This window comes from Lithobates pipiens, unplaced genomic scaffold, assembly GCF_037356315.1.
Source record: "Lithobates pipiens isolate NorthernLeopardFrog02 unplaced genomic scaffold, aLitPip1_a1.2 Scaffold_13, whole genome shotgun sequence".
Classification (NCBI taxonomy): Eukaryota; Metazoa; Chordata; class Amphibia; order Anura; family Ranidae; genus Lithobates; species Lithobates pipiens.
In genome coordinates this window covers 69,654,545-69,669,262 of record NW_027507718.1, presented here as the reverse complement: position 1 = coordinate 69,669,262, position 14,718 = coordinate 69,654,545, and the positions used below count along the sequence as shown (strand labels likewise).

Genomic DNA, 14,718 nt, shown 5'->3' with positions numbered 1-14,718 from the left:
ATGTTAGTTTGCTAGTGATTTTGTGTTTCTGACTGAAGATCTCATTTCAGTTTTATATTTCCTGGGTGTATTATAAGTTCCCTTGTGTTTTCTTCTATGTGTACTAATCTGGGTGGATAGACTTAAAATAACTGTGTGAGCTTGATCTTCAAGTGTTTCTTGAAGGACATTGTAAGGAGAAAGCTCAGTAAGCAAGCTTTGGAGGAATTATTCTGCTGAGCAACATCCTTGCTACAGTATATGGTTAATGGTTGTAGCCCTGTTTTTTGCCATGTGCTTCCTGAAACATAACTAGAACAAGGCTGAGTCTTTTCCACAGAAAATGTGCAAAGCTTTTTTTTTTATCACTAATGAGATTAATATATTAACATTACTTTGTAGTCTTTTTATGCACTTTAAAGTATGATCTTTTGTTGGGTGTTTATGATTTAGCTGTGTTGTAAATGGGCATAGCTCTTAGAATTCTCTTACTTAAGTGTGGTGTGAACCATATGTCTCTAACTGACAGCTATAATTCTTTTAATAAAGCTCTAGTTGAATATAAAGTGGAGATGGCTGTCTGTAGCTGTCAGCTTCCATTTTTTACAGAGTGGGTTGAAAATGTTAGGAGAAATCTAGTTGCTGAGATTTTTCCATTTTCAGACCACGTTTTGAAAAAGGAACACTTTATTCTGCTTAGTTGCAATGAGTTTCTATATTCATTTTTCTTTTTTATGTTTCAAAATAACATCTTGTGCCTGCTTTTCTGTTTTCAATATGCCCCACAGTTCTAAACAAACGAGAAGAAAGCCAGATTTCTCTTGAATTCTACAGCAAAGGACAATGAAGGATAAATGCACTAGTCCACCCTCCCAAGTCTTTTAAAGTAACCCAACCCAGAAACCTGCACTTACCTCTGCTGTTTACTTCCTCTGGGTGAAAAAATCTTCTTCAGCCCTTGCTGCTCGGAGTATGGTACCATGTAAATTTATAATGGATTATTGTGCCGGCAGTTAAAGAAGATTTCCACCCGGAGGCTGTAACATCGGAGGATGCCACAGCTACCATGCTGAGGTGGGGGATGGGATTAGTTTAGGCTAGGTTAGTTTAAGTCAGGGTCAGGCAAATAAAGATATCACAAGCAGTCTGTCCAATCCAGGATTCAGCAGGATATTCTTTGTGGGAAGCCAGCAAAATTGACACCAACTAGAGAAAACCTCAGATGTTGAGTACAAGCTATAATTTTTGAGGTGTATTGGTTACCTAGCTTCTGGGATTTGTTCAGCCCTTGTTTGGGTTGTTCAGCTAGGGAGGTGGCCTAGTACACCTATTCCTAAACTGCTCTATTCATTTTTACTACTACTACACTGTAGGGTCACTAAAGACCAGTGGTCATTTATTATTAATATGTATATTAGCCTTTTTGAAATGTAGCATTGTTCTTTGAATGTTCTAGATGGAAAAATGCCAGTAACCCACTAGTCAGCGGAAAAAGTATGTTGTTGGTCAGTGTTTTACATATGGAAATGTGTCACTGTAAATGTCAGTCTGCGGGCAATATATTCAGATACATGAGATGCTCTCCTGATTTTCCACATTTCTCATACTACTAATAAAACTCTGTGTATATTTGTGTCTTCATTTCCATCAAGAATGTTGAGTTTTGTTTAACTGGAACTTCCCTGCTGCCCTGTCCTCCTTGCACCCCATTGTTTATCTGAAATATTTCCTCTCTTTGGCTATAGCTATAGCATTGGTGTCTCCAGTTTAAAAATGTCAGGTTTCTATTGCTATCTGTGTTCCTGCTAGGTTGATTCAACCTCTCTTTTTTTCCTAATGCCCACTGCCACTGGGATAGAAAGTGTGGGGAAAGTAAACATTTTGAGTTGTCTCCAGAACAGGATTAAAGGGAAGTCTAATGCCCTGTACATACGAGCGTATTTTCCGTCGGAAAAAACTTGGATGGTTTTTCGACGGAATTCCGCTCAAGCTTGGCTTGCATACACACGGTCACAAAAGTTCTCGGTACTTTCGACTGTCAAGAACGCGGTGTGACGTACAACACTATGACAAGCCGAGAAAATGAAGTTGTGCGATAGTTCATAGAATTATTGATTCATAATATCTAGTGACTTCAGGGACACCAGGAGGAATATTTATTTCTGTGTGGCATTCTGAGAGGCATACTATTAGGCATTTGGGACTCTGTAGTGGGGTCAATATCTGGAGGTGAGCAGGCATTCCAGATAGAGGCGGTGGTCACTGAAGTCACTGGATATTATGAATCATTCATTCTATGAACTATCACCTAGAGTTGCACAACTGTGGAACTTTCACATTATTGGGACTTTCATTTTTGATTGTGTATCATATTGGTTACGCTACACTAGTTTTGTTTATTAGTATTGAAGTGAGAGTCACATGTGGATACACTCTGAGAGGTGTCGACAGTAATAACAATAAGCCTAGCTGAAGGCTATTGACATTTAATTTGCATAATACTGTGTTGCACTGAGTATATTTAATTTGTACTTTTTAATTTTTTAATATTACACTGATTACCGTATATTTTGTTTAACAATTGATTTGTATAGGCTTCCTGGTCAAGGCTGATTGAAAAATCTTGTGATACCTGCTGCAAAAATATGCTGATGCTTGGTGGCTCACAGTCCTAATTGGCCTTATGAATAAGGTGTTTTATATACTTTAGTTTTACTTGGTTAGGCTAAGTTTAGATGTCTACTAGACCTTGCTTCCCCTCTGAAAAACAATCCTCAATAGATTGACAAACCCTTCAGAAAAGCAGGCCGTGACAAGGCAATTGGATTAAGAGAAGGTGTTCTGGCGCATAAAGAGTCAGTGTCCATCTTGCATGCAACCCACTCCAAGGTACTGGGAAATTAAAATGTCCATAGGGTTCAAAACAGTCCATAAAAACTATTCTGCAGCCATCCTCAGAGTTTGGCTAGCTCTGCGTAAGAAAATGCAAGGGGGAAAAAAAACAAGGGGGATGCGCCACCTAAGTGCAGTATTATAAGCAAGCAATTTATTTGCAAGAGATTGATAAAATGGGAGCACTAATTGGGGCCCCCTTTCTTAAGATTGTGGCCTCCCCAGCCCTATTTTGTAATATTAATGATTGCTATTATTATAAGTATAGGCAGTGGTATAGGGTACTGTCGCTTTAGATTCTAATGAGCTGTTTCATTGGGAACACCCGGAAATTTCAGGAATTCCAGAGATATGCATATAAGGAGCTGCAGAGGCTGAGACTTCCTCTTTGACCCGTCTAGCTGAAGAACTATCTGACCCGATGAGTTCTCTGCACATATTTATTCTAACCTGTCATGAAGTCCCTGGTCCATTGGGTCTTGGAGAAGGCCAGTGAAGAGGGGGGCAAAGAGTGGCTGTGCAGGTGCCTGTCACTGGTGTCAGGGGAGCTGAGGAAGTCAGAGGAGTGGCTGGGCGGAGTCACCGTGCCAGCAAGAAGAGGCGGACATATTCTCTATCCCCTGCCAGGAGAAGGAGTGGAAGAGGTGGAGCTAGGCGCCCAGCAGCAAGTGAACCGAGAGGGCGGCACTTACTTGTACACTTACAGACCCACTCTGCTGACAGACAGGAATAGTGAGGAGAGAAGCAGTGAGAATGACTCCAGGCATATGCAGAAGGGGCTTGAGTCTGTAGAGGCGTGGGAGGAAGCAAGTCAGAATCTACCAGTTGAATCTTTATGGCAGAAACTTTCCATTCATCCCGCTCTTAAATGGGGAATGAAGGATGTGGGACTGTGGCTAAATTTGATACTGCCTCCTGAACAAAGGGTGTTTAAGCAGCCTGCAGCTAACTCATTGAGCTTGGTTTACAGAAAGGGCTACTGTTTTGCTTTCAATGAATGGTAATGTCTTTGGGGTGCTTTGTGTAAGTATTTAAGTACTTTTCTGAGGCGCACCCAGTGATAAAATGCTTTAAGAAAAATGCCGGAGCAGGGACCAGTCAAATGCAAAGAGATATTTTTCCTAAAAGCCTGCACGCCAGTGAGGCTGGAAAAAATGCAGCCCTGGTTGGAACGGTACCCAGACAGTGAGAAGGCTCAATTTCTCATTGAGGGCTTTGCTAAAGGTTTTCCTTTACCTTCTTTTTCAGGAGAGGGATGCATGATTGTTAATAACTTGAAATTAGTGCAGCTTTTTCCACAAATTGTAAGACAAAAAATTTACAAAGAAATAGCAAAGGGGTGGGTGGAAGGTCCTTTCCAGGCTCCTCCTTTTCATAATTTTCATAGTTTTCACATCTCCCCTTTTGAATGTTGTTCTGAAGTGGGAGACAAATGAATTTCGCATAATCCATCACCTGTCGTTCCCTAAAGGTGATTCCCTGAATGATGAGCTGGATGATGCTTTGTAGTGTTCAGTTTCATATTCAACGTTTGTGGATGCGGTTGACAAGATCCGTTCGTTTGGCCTGGGGGCCCTGCTGCCAAAGCCAATATTAAAACAGCTTTTCGGCTATTGCCAATCTCAACCTTGGCTGTTAACTCTTTGGGTTTTTACTTTGATGGGTGTTATTTTTTTAAATAAATGTCTCCCAATGGGTTGTTCGGTGTCTTATTTTGAGACCTTTTCTATGTTTTTGCAATGGGTGCTTTGTGGCGAACAGGGTATGGATAGTGTAATCCATTACCTTGATGATTTCTCACTCATGTGACTCAGCAGCTTGTGGCCAATTGCTGCATACTTTTCGCTGCATCTTCAGCACTTACTGTTGCTATGAAATTAATGGCATACTTTGGCATCCACATTTTGCTTTTGTGTTCCTGTTCTAGAAAACTTACCAGTTGTTAGCTGTTTGTAATTTTTTTGCCAAATAAAAAAGGTTGACTATTTTTTTTTAATATTGGCTTGTTATTTAGAAATTATATATATATATATATATATATATATATATATATATATATGCATTACATAGAAGTTCCATGGTTATTCTAATATTTTATCAGGATGGAGATGCAGAGTGCCACAAAAAGGATTTCTGTTGGTCCACTGAGGACAGGAAACCAGCTTTCAGCAAACTGTTTGCAAAATACAAGCCACATCCTTTATTTGTAACACTTGCTGCTCTACTTGGACTTTAATTTTGTCAGTTATTTATTTTCTAGAACCGTTATGCCTATGTAAGTTGAAATCGAAGTTCCTTTTAAAAAAAAAAAAAAAATACCAAATGCGATGGTTGTTATAAGGTTGAGGAATCCATATGCATACTTTTTTTTTTTTCTCTAAATCAGAAATGCTTGAATTGTTAAGCATTCTATTTGCCAATAGATAATTAGTCCACACATAGGTTTTATTGGACATAGCCTTTTGAAATTACCCTTTATTTTGTCCTTGTAAGGATTGTACTCTGTTTTTGCTTGTTTGTGAGCACGCTCAATGATTCTTTCACACTGCCCCTGTGCAGTTTCCCCATAACTCTAGTGCAGCACAGTGTACTGTGGTTTTCATGTGGGTTACCCATGCTTTCCCATAGACTTCTATTAGATAGGGTTTTGGTCCTTTTTTCAAAGCACACCAAAGATGCAGTCAGTACTAGTGCTATTATCCGGTTCCAGACACATAGCGGGCAACTGTACACTAGAAAAGCAGTTTTTTCTAGGTAGTACACATCCAAATTTTAACGATACCTGACTGAATGAAGGTAAAATACTAGAAAAGCACACAGGGTTTGTCTAGCGTCTATGATGGACACTTGTAAACATTGCATCCAGGAATTGCTGCATGCAGAAGATATCAAATGAGGGAGGGTACAGTAAAGAACTCCATAAACATTTACAGTGCTTTGCAGAAGTATGCAGCACCTTTGGACTTTTCCCACATTTTTATAACATTACAACCTGGGATAAAGATTGTTTATCATTTGATCTATGCAATGTACTTAACACTTTGAAGAAGCAAAATACTTTCAAGTGACATAAAAATTGATCAAAGAAAAGATAGAAGACGTTTGTTTGCATAAATTTTCACCTCCAAGTCAGTACTTAGTGGAACCCATTTTGGATGCCTAATGCCGCGTACACACAAGCGGACTTTTCGACGAACTAGGTCCGACGGTCTTTCCGACAGACTTTCGGAGAGTTCCAACGGAATTTCCGAATGAACGGACTTGGCCACACACAATCACACCAAAGTCCGATGGATTCGAATGTGATGACGTATGACCAGACTAAAACAAGGAAGTTCATAGCCAGTAGCCACCTAGCATAGGTTTTTGTCTGTCGGACTAGCATACACACGACCGGATTTCTCGATAGGAACTGGGTCTGGCGGAGTTCCGGCGAAAAGATTTGAAACATGTTCTATTTCTAAAGTCCGTCAGATTTTTGGACAGAAAAGGTCAGATGGAGCCCACACAGGATCGAATAGTCCGCCTGGTTCGTTCCGTTGGACCTTTGCTGTCAAAAAGTCTGGTCATGTGTACGCGGCATAAGTCTCCACCAGCTTTTCATGTCTAGATTCTGCCTTTTTTTGCTCATTCTGCTCTGCAAAATGTGTTCTCTTTTGGTGTGGTTAAGTGAGGACCAACAATTTTCAGGGCTTATTACAAATGTTTGTTTGGATTGAGCTTTGGCGCTCTGGGCAGTTCCAGGAGATGCAGACTCTTGCATTGGATCCTCCTCCCCAGTCTCAGGTTCCTGCAGATAACAGCAGTGTGTCCTCTAGAACTGCCCCATTTTTGACACCACTCAGTCCTGACAAGTTTCCAAGCCCCTGCCAATAAAAAGGATATCCATAGCATTTTGGTTGTTTTTCTAATTAATGCCCCATTTACGAGTGAGGTTGCAAATGCATTGTTTTGCAAATATTTTCCACTGTGCAGCATTAAAGCTGCTTTCAGTATAGTTGCCAAAGGTTGCCCCCAGAAATAATTAGCAATCGGTTTTCTTTTATCCACCAGTTCATATAATGCAAAAGATAAAATATCTTCGAGACACTCAGTTCTCTGAAAGACCTATGATGAGGAACAATTCCTCTTTAACCTGAATATTTCTCCCAAAGAAACATCCTTAATTAAAAACTAATTTTTCAACAAGACAGACAGAGCACATAGAACAATATATAATTTTAAAGGCTTCATAGGTTAGGACCTGGATTTCAATAGTAAAAACTGCCTATGTATACAAACCTTTCTCGAACCAGACTCCTCAGCAGCTCTGATGGTTTTGGAGGTAAATATAATGCACTTTGCATCTAAAGTACACTAACTCTTTATAGCCATGTGTAATGTGAATGCAAAATTGGGAATGTGTCTGCTATTTATTGGGGTTGATTTACTAAAACTGGGGAGTGCAAAATCTGGTGCAGCTCTGCATAGAAACCAATCAGCTTCCAGGTTTTTTTTGGTCAACACCTAATTGAACAAGCTGCCATTAATAAAAACAAGCTGGCAATACACAAGTAGAATGTAAATTATTATTTTTTGTTTTAAGAACATTTGTTCAATTTTCTAATTATTAGTGGGGTAAATCAATGTTTTGTGATGAGAAAATTCAAAGTAGTAGGATGGAAAATTAATGTAGAATGAATTTCTAAAGCCAACCATAGATGGTTCGAATCTCAGCCGATTCAGCCATGTATGGGCAGGCTAAATGTTCCCAAGTTAATCAATCCATCAGTTTGGGTACAACAAGCCTACCGGATTTTACATTATTGCTAGTTACTGTTGTAGCTGCTAGCAATAACTGTGTTCTCCTGGCAGGAGAAACACAATGGCTCACGGGAGGGATTCCCCCATCTATACTGACGCTGTTGATGGGGCAACTGAGCGATTTTATTTCCAGCAACCCATGGTTGCAAGAAAGAAAATCGTTCTTGCCTTTGGCCTGCTTAACAGTGCATGGGGTTTTTGTTGAGGAAAGTCAGTTAATTTTAGAATCAATGTTAAAGTGGGAGTAAACTTCCATACATAATTTTTATCTAGAGGTGAGCTTATACTAAGGCTTACCTATAGGCACTGTAAATATCTCCTAAACATGGACCATTTAGGAGATATTTACTGTTGATGCAGCCGGTGACATCACTGGCGCATGCTCTCTGAAGGAACGGCCACCAGGGCCTTCAGAGTCCTGTGCTGTAAATGGCAGCTCCTGTGCACATGCATGGGAGTGACATCATCGCGGCTCCAGACACTCTCACAGTCAGAGTCTTCAAATCCAGAAGGAAGACCGGGTGAAAAGGGAAGCGCCTCCAGCAGTGACAGCTCGTCGCTGGAAGGTTTTGTTCAATGGTAAGTTTCACATACAGTATCTTGCAAAAGTGAGTACACCCCTCACATTTTTGTAAATATTTTATTATATTTTTTCATGTGACAACGCTGAAGAAATGACACTTTGCTACAATGTAAAGTAGTGAGTATACAGCTTGTATAACAGTGTAAATTTGCTGTCCCCTTAAAATAACTCAACAAACAGCCATTAATTTCTAAACCGCTGGCAACACAAGTGAGTACACCCTTAAGTGAGAATGTCCAAATTGGGACCAATTAGCCATTTTCCCTCCCCGGTGTCATGGAACTCATTAGTGTTACAAGGTCTCAGATGTGAATGGGGAGCAGGCCTGTTAAATTTGGTGTTATTCCTCTCATACTGGTCACTGGAAGTTCAACATTGCACCTCATGGCAAAGAACTCTCTGAGGATCTGAAAAAAAAAAACACTTTTGTTCTACTTAAAGATAGCCCAGGCTATAAGAAGATTGCCAAGACCCTGAAACTGAGCTGCAGCATGGTGGCCAAAACCATACAGCAGTTTAACAGGACAGGTTTAACTCAGAACAAGCCTTGCCATGGTTGACCAAAGAAATTTATTGCACATGCTCAGCGTCATATCCAGAGGTTGCTTTTGGGAAATAGACGTATGAGTGCTGCCAGCATTGCTGCAGAGGTTGAAGGGGTGGGGGGGGGGGGGTCAGCCTGTCAGTACTCATACCATACGCCGCACACTGCATCAAATTGGTCTGCAGGGCTTTCATCCCAGAAGGAAGCCTCTTCTAAAGATGATGCACAAGAAAGCCCGCAAACCGTTTGGTGAAGACAAGCAGACTAAGGACATGGAGTATTGATTAACCATGTCCTGTGGTCTGATGAAACCAAGCTAAATGCATTTGGTTCAGATGGTGTCAAGCATGTGTGGCAGCAACCAGGTGAGGAGTACAAAGACAAGTATGTCTTGCCTACAGTTAAGCATGGTGTTGGGAGTGTCAGGGTCTGGGGCTGCATGAGTGCTACCGGCACTGGAAGCTACAGTTCATTGAGGGAAACATGAATGCCAACATGTATTGGGACATACTGAAGAAGAGCATGATCCCCTCGCTTTGGAGACTGGGCCACTGGGCAGTATTTCTAACATAGCGACCCCAAACACACCTCCAAGATGACCACTGTCTTGCTAAAGAAGCTGAGGGTAAGGGTGATGGACTGGCCAAGCATGTCTCCAGACCTAAACCCTAAACTGCTCAAACGGAAGGTGGAGGCGCCCAAGGTCTCGAACATCCACCGACTCCATGATGTCATCATGGAGGAGTGATAGAGGACTCCAGTGGCAACCCGTGAAGCTCTGGTGAACTCCATGCCCAAGAGGGTTGAGGCAGTGCTGGAAAATAATGGTGGCTACATAAAATATTGACACTTTGGGCCCAGTTTGGACATTTTCACTTAGGGGTGTACTCACTTTTGCTGCCGGTGGTTTAGACATTAATGGTTGTGTTGCGTTATTTTGAGGGGACAGCAAATTTACACTGTTATACAAGCTGTACACTCACTACTTTACATTGTAGCAAAGTGTAATTTCTTCAGTGTTGTCGCATAAAAAGATATAATAAAATATTTACAAAAATGTGAGCGGTGTACTCACTTTTGTGTGATACTATAATGTGCTAGTACGCAATGCATACTAGCTCATAATGACATTGCCTTGCAGGTTGCAAAAATAAATAAAAATTACCGCTTTAAAGACCAACAAAATTTATGACCAGCTTTAGAGCTGTACAATGAATCTTTAGGAGAACCTTGCTTAGAGAGGGTAGGCAGCAACCTTTGTGTTGAAGGGGTTTGCAGGTTTGGCTAGTAATAACAAGACTTAGGCTTCATGTACACTTGGCCGTCATTTACTGCGGTCACGGAAAACACAAAATCTTGCCACAGTTTTGCTTTGCTGCGTTTTGCGTTTTCCCACAGCTGGTGGTTAAAATGTTCCTATCCTGAATGCAATTCTTCCGTGTTCAGGAGAGGAAGGTTGAACCTAACCGCAGCAGCTCCTAAACTCTGGTAAAAGCCTATGTATACATTGACACATACACTATATTACCAAAAGTATTGGGATGCCTGCCTTTACATGAACTTTAATGGCATCCCAGACTTCGCAGGGCTCAATATTGAGTTGACCAACCCTTTGCAGCTATATAACCGCTTCAACTCTTCTGGGAAGGCTGTCCACAAGGTGTAGGAGTGTGTCTATGGGAACGTTTGACCATTCTTCCAGAACTGTATTTGTGAGGCAGGCACTGATGTTGGACGAGAAGGCCTGGCTCGCAGGCTGCGCTCTAATTCAACCCAAAGGTGTTCTATCAGGTTGAGGTCAGGATTCTGTGCAGGCCAGTCAAATTCCTCCACCCCAAACTCACTCATCCATGTCTTTATGGATGTTGCTTTGTGCACTGGTTCAAACCAGTTGGTGGAGGGGGGATTATGGTGTGGGACTGTTTTTCAGGGGTTGGGCTTGGCCTCTTAGTTACAGTGAAGTGTAATCTTAATGCGTCAGCATACCAAGACATTTTGGACAATTTCATGCTCTCAACTTTGTGGGAACAGTTTGGGGATGGCCCTGTTCTAACATGACACTGCACTAGTGCACAAAGCAAGGTCGATCAAGGCATGGATTAGTGAGTTTGGGGTGGAGGAACTTGACTGGCCTGCACAAAGTCCTGACCTGACCGCTTCTGGAAGAATGGTCAAACATTCCCATAGACACACTCCTAAACCCTGTGAACAGCCTTCCAAGAAGAGATGAAGCTGTTATAGCTGCAAAGGGAGAGCCAGCGCAATATTGAACCCTAAAGACTAAGACTGGGATGCCATTAAAGTTCATGTGCGTGTAAAGGCAGATGTCCCAATACTCTTGGTAATATAGTGTAGGCTTTTATGGAGTTGAGTTTAGGAGGTTTGGCAAAAAAAATTCAAAAGCTCCTAAACTCAAGTTTAGGAGCTGCTAGTGTACAATGATTGTTTTGTCCTGTACACAGTTGGATTTTCCGACGGAAGCGGTCCGATTGGATCTTGGTGTTGGAAAATTCAATCGTGTGTGGGCTCTATCGGACTTTTTCCGATCGTTTGTAGAGAATTCCAACAGACAAAGTGCCACGCATGGTCAGATTAAATTAAGAGACCAAAGCTATTGGCTACTGGCCTTTACGTAGTCCCATTGTACGCAACGAACATCACCTCCTTCCGAAAGATTGGATTTTCCGACAACTTTGTCCGACCGTGTGTATGCAAGACAAGTTTGGCACAAAATCCGTCAGAAAAAATCAGATGGATTTTGTTGTCGGAATGTCCGACCGTGTGTACAAGGCATTAGACTTTGGAATCTAGCAAGCAGTTAGATGTCCTTCTGCAGAAAGAAGATAACTCCCATGAGAATGGGAGTTATTTTCATATGACCTATTTTTATGTTCCTTTGATCTGGTGGTTTCTTTCTTTCTTGGTATATACCTACTTTTAAAGGGTGCAGAAAGGACTAGTTTCAGTCTGACCTAAAATCTTTGTTGCAAGCTTTTGCAATGTTTTCTATTAATCCTTGCTTTTTGTACTGTAGCAAGACAAGCACGTGTTCCTTTTTAGAACCAGGGTTATGTTTTATTGCTAGATATTTTTTTGCATGGGTTGTGTGTGTTGAGCAGAAGAGGATGTCTTGTGAGTCGTTTATGTTTAGGCTACATCTTTGTTATTTCTGTATTCACTGTGTTAAAATGGCTGCTTCTAAAGCAGGTGAGCTTTCCAGCTTCTGCAAAGCCTTGTCTTCTCTCTCTAGAAAATGTACTGGAGCTATTTAACAGAGCAGTGCCTTCTTTATCTGGGAAGAAAGGTCTAAGCTGGGGGAAGGGTAGAGGTTGAAAAAAACTGGATGAACTGCTTTTTTTGCATGGAGCTTTGAAAGCAGAAGTCATCTGCTTTTTGGGTATAAAAAGGCTTTGCTATGTAATGGACTGTGCTGGAGAGCCATGGGGTGGGGTTTCATGTTCTGTAATTTGATCTACAGCAGATATCAACCTTTATCACACAATCCAGTGCTGTGTTCAGAAAACTCAGAGCCTGACGTTTTTGACAATTTGAATGGTATCTACCACGAAGATCTACAGGAGGTAAAATAAGGACAAGCTGTAGGTTTAGATGAAACAAAGCAAATTTCAGCCAAACCTACCAGATTGATTGCAATTATGTTTTTTTATTTCTGTTTTATTATATCCTTTGAAAGCTGTTTTTGTGTTATTTCTCTCCTGTCACCTATAAGCTCAGCAGCTGCAAACAGAAAAAAAGATATATCCTGCACATGTACAGCCCAAAAAGAACAGGGTGGTGCTTTCTCCTGTGGTAATAAGGGGTGCTGGTCTTAATGATTGCTTACGCTGATTAATCAGATAGCAGACAGAGAGCCCTGACTGATGGATAGGGCTATAATAATGCTGGAACATACTCACAAGAAGGCAGGGAATTCTAACTATTGGAGTTTTTTATCCAGGCTTCAGATTTGGGAGCACACATAGCCTACAGGCTTGGCAAAAAAATTAATCATTTATCAAAGTTGCATAGTTTTATTTTTACCTACTGGGGCCCCTTGACTGCATAGGCAATTTTCTTTTAAAAGTGAACATAGCTTTTAAGCTTTGTTGCTCTTTGATTTGTGGACCTTTAATTAAAATCTAGTTTGGCTAGCTAACAGGGATTCATTAGCTAAAAAAATTCAGCTTTAGTGTATAATTGCAAAACATACTTGGGATACCCCTGGAATACCTGGGATACCCCTGTTTTTTTTTGGGGGGGGGGGTGTTTTTATGGCCTGTGAGGATGCATTACATGCATTGTATCTAGGGGACTGGGTTTAAGACCAGAAAGATTTGGGGAGAGCTTGCTATGATGGGGGGTTGCATCCACACAGCACTGGCAGAGGATAAATAAAATAAAATAATCATTGGCTGGGAGCCGATCGACAGACCTTTTTATTGCTGCTCCTTCAACATAAGCTGGACGAACGGCCAGCTTCTGTTGGACTGGCTGCAGTACACACAGGTTGAACCTCAGACAGTTTCTCTTTAACCGGCCGATGCCGCCTGACATTTGGCCCGTGTGTACTAGGCTTTAGGCTGAAGAATGCATCTGCAGAATGCAAGTGTTGTATCATTCACACCTAACACATGTAACTAAGAGACTGTAGTTACAGAGACACAAAGGGGCTGATTTGCTAAAGGGCTTGAGAATGTTCACACACAATGTAAAATTTTAAATTTAAATATCCAATCATGTGAAAAGAAAATGTCTGATTTACTTTTTTTTTGCACATAACTGGATAATTAAAATTCCTTTAGTAAATCAGCCTTATGCCCTTGTACACACGGTCAGAGATTCTGACGGAATGTGTCCTATCGGACCGTTTTGTCGGATATTCCAACTGTGTGTGGTCTCCATCGGACTGTTTCTGTCGGAATATACGACAGACCAACTTTTCCAACTTGCCGGTAAAATTTTCCGACAAAATGTTCAGATCGGACATACTCCAATCATGTGTCGCCTACTCCGACGGCCAAAGTGCCACGCATACTCAGATCAAATTCCTAGTCCTAAGCTATTGGCTACTAGCCTGAACGTAGTCCCGTCGTAACGAAATAACGTCATCATGTTATGTACAATCGGATTTTCCAACAATTTTGTCCGACCGTGTGTATGCAACAGTTTCGGACAAAATCTGTCAGAACAAAATCCGTCGGACAAAATCCAACGGATTTGGTTGTCAGAATGTTCGACCGTGTGTGCAAGGGCTATGAGTTTCTTTCTTTGATAAAATTTTTTTAACATGCACGTACACTGTCTAGTAAGTTTTAGGCAATCTTTCCCTAGTCAGTGGGAGATGATGTACAAAGTTATGTTTATCATCCAATAGCAATTAAGGCTGATATTTTCCAGACTGATTTAGGAAGTTATTCCAGAATCACCAACTATTGGGGATCTAGGTTGAATTAAATTACATTGGATTAGGTTCATTTAAATGATGTAATGATCATTTTAAAATAATTTTGGTCAGTGTCAACTACGTTCATGTGTCTATGCTCCAACAGGTTTTACTGTACTACTTACCATTCCCACCTAGTTAGCACATTGGCATTACCATGTGTATCAATGGTGGCACATTTTCTGTATTTTACTGGATTAAGAGTATAATTTTATTTTTGTCTTATTGGAATGTTGGCTTGTAAGATTTCTGTTGACGTGCAAAAAGGCAAATCCTCTTAATGAAGACAAATTTCAGTAGCACCCAGGTCTTAGTTAAAATAATGTGTTTGAATGGCAATTATATTCAATGTCCATCTATCACTTTTTTCTGTTCTGTTGTCTTTGGTGTAATACAACCAAAAGGCTGATACACCACTGAACCAAACCACACTTAATAACCCTGCAAATATTTAAAATCTTCAGTGAGATAACT

General features: G+C 40.9%; 1 protein-coding gene across 2 annotated transcripts in view; it reads left to right on the top strand.

The window, feature by feature from the left end:
* Positions 1-14,718, top strand: part of ZNF462 (zinc finger protein 462) — a 110,268-nt gene that overhangs the window by 55,851 nt on the left and 39,699 nt on the right. The gene's annotated exons all lie outside the window — the stretch shown is intronic.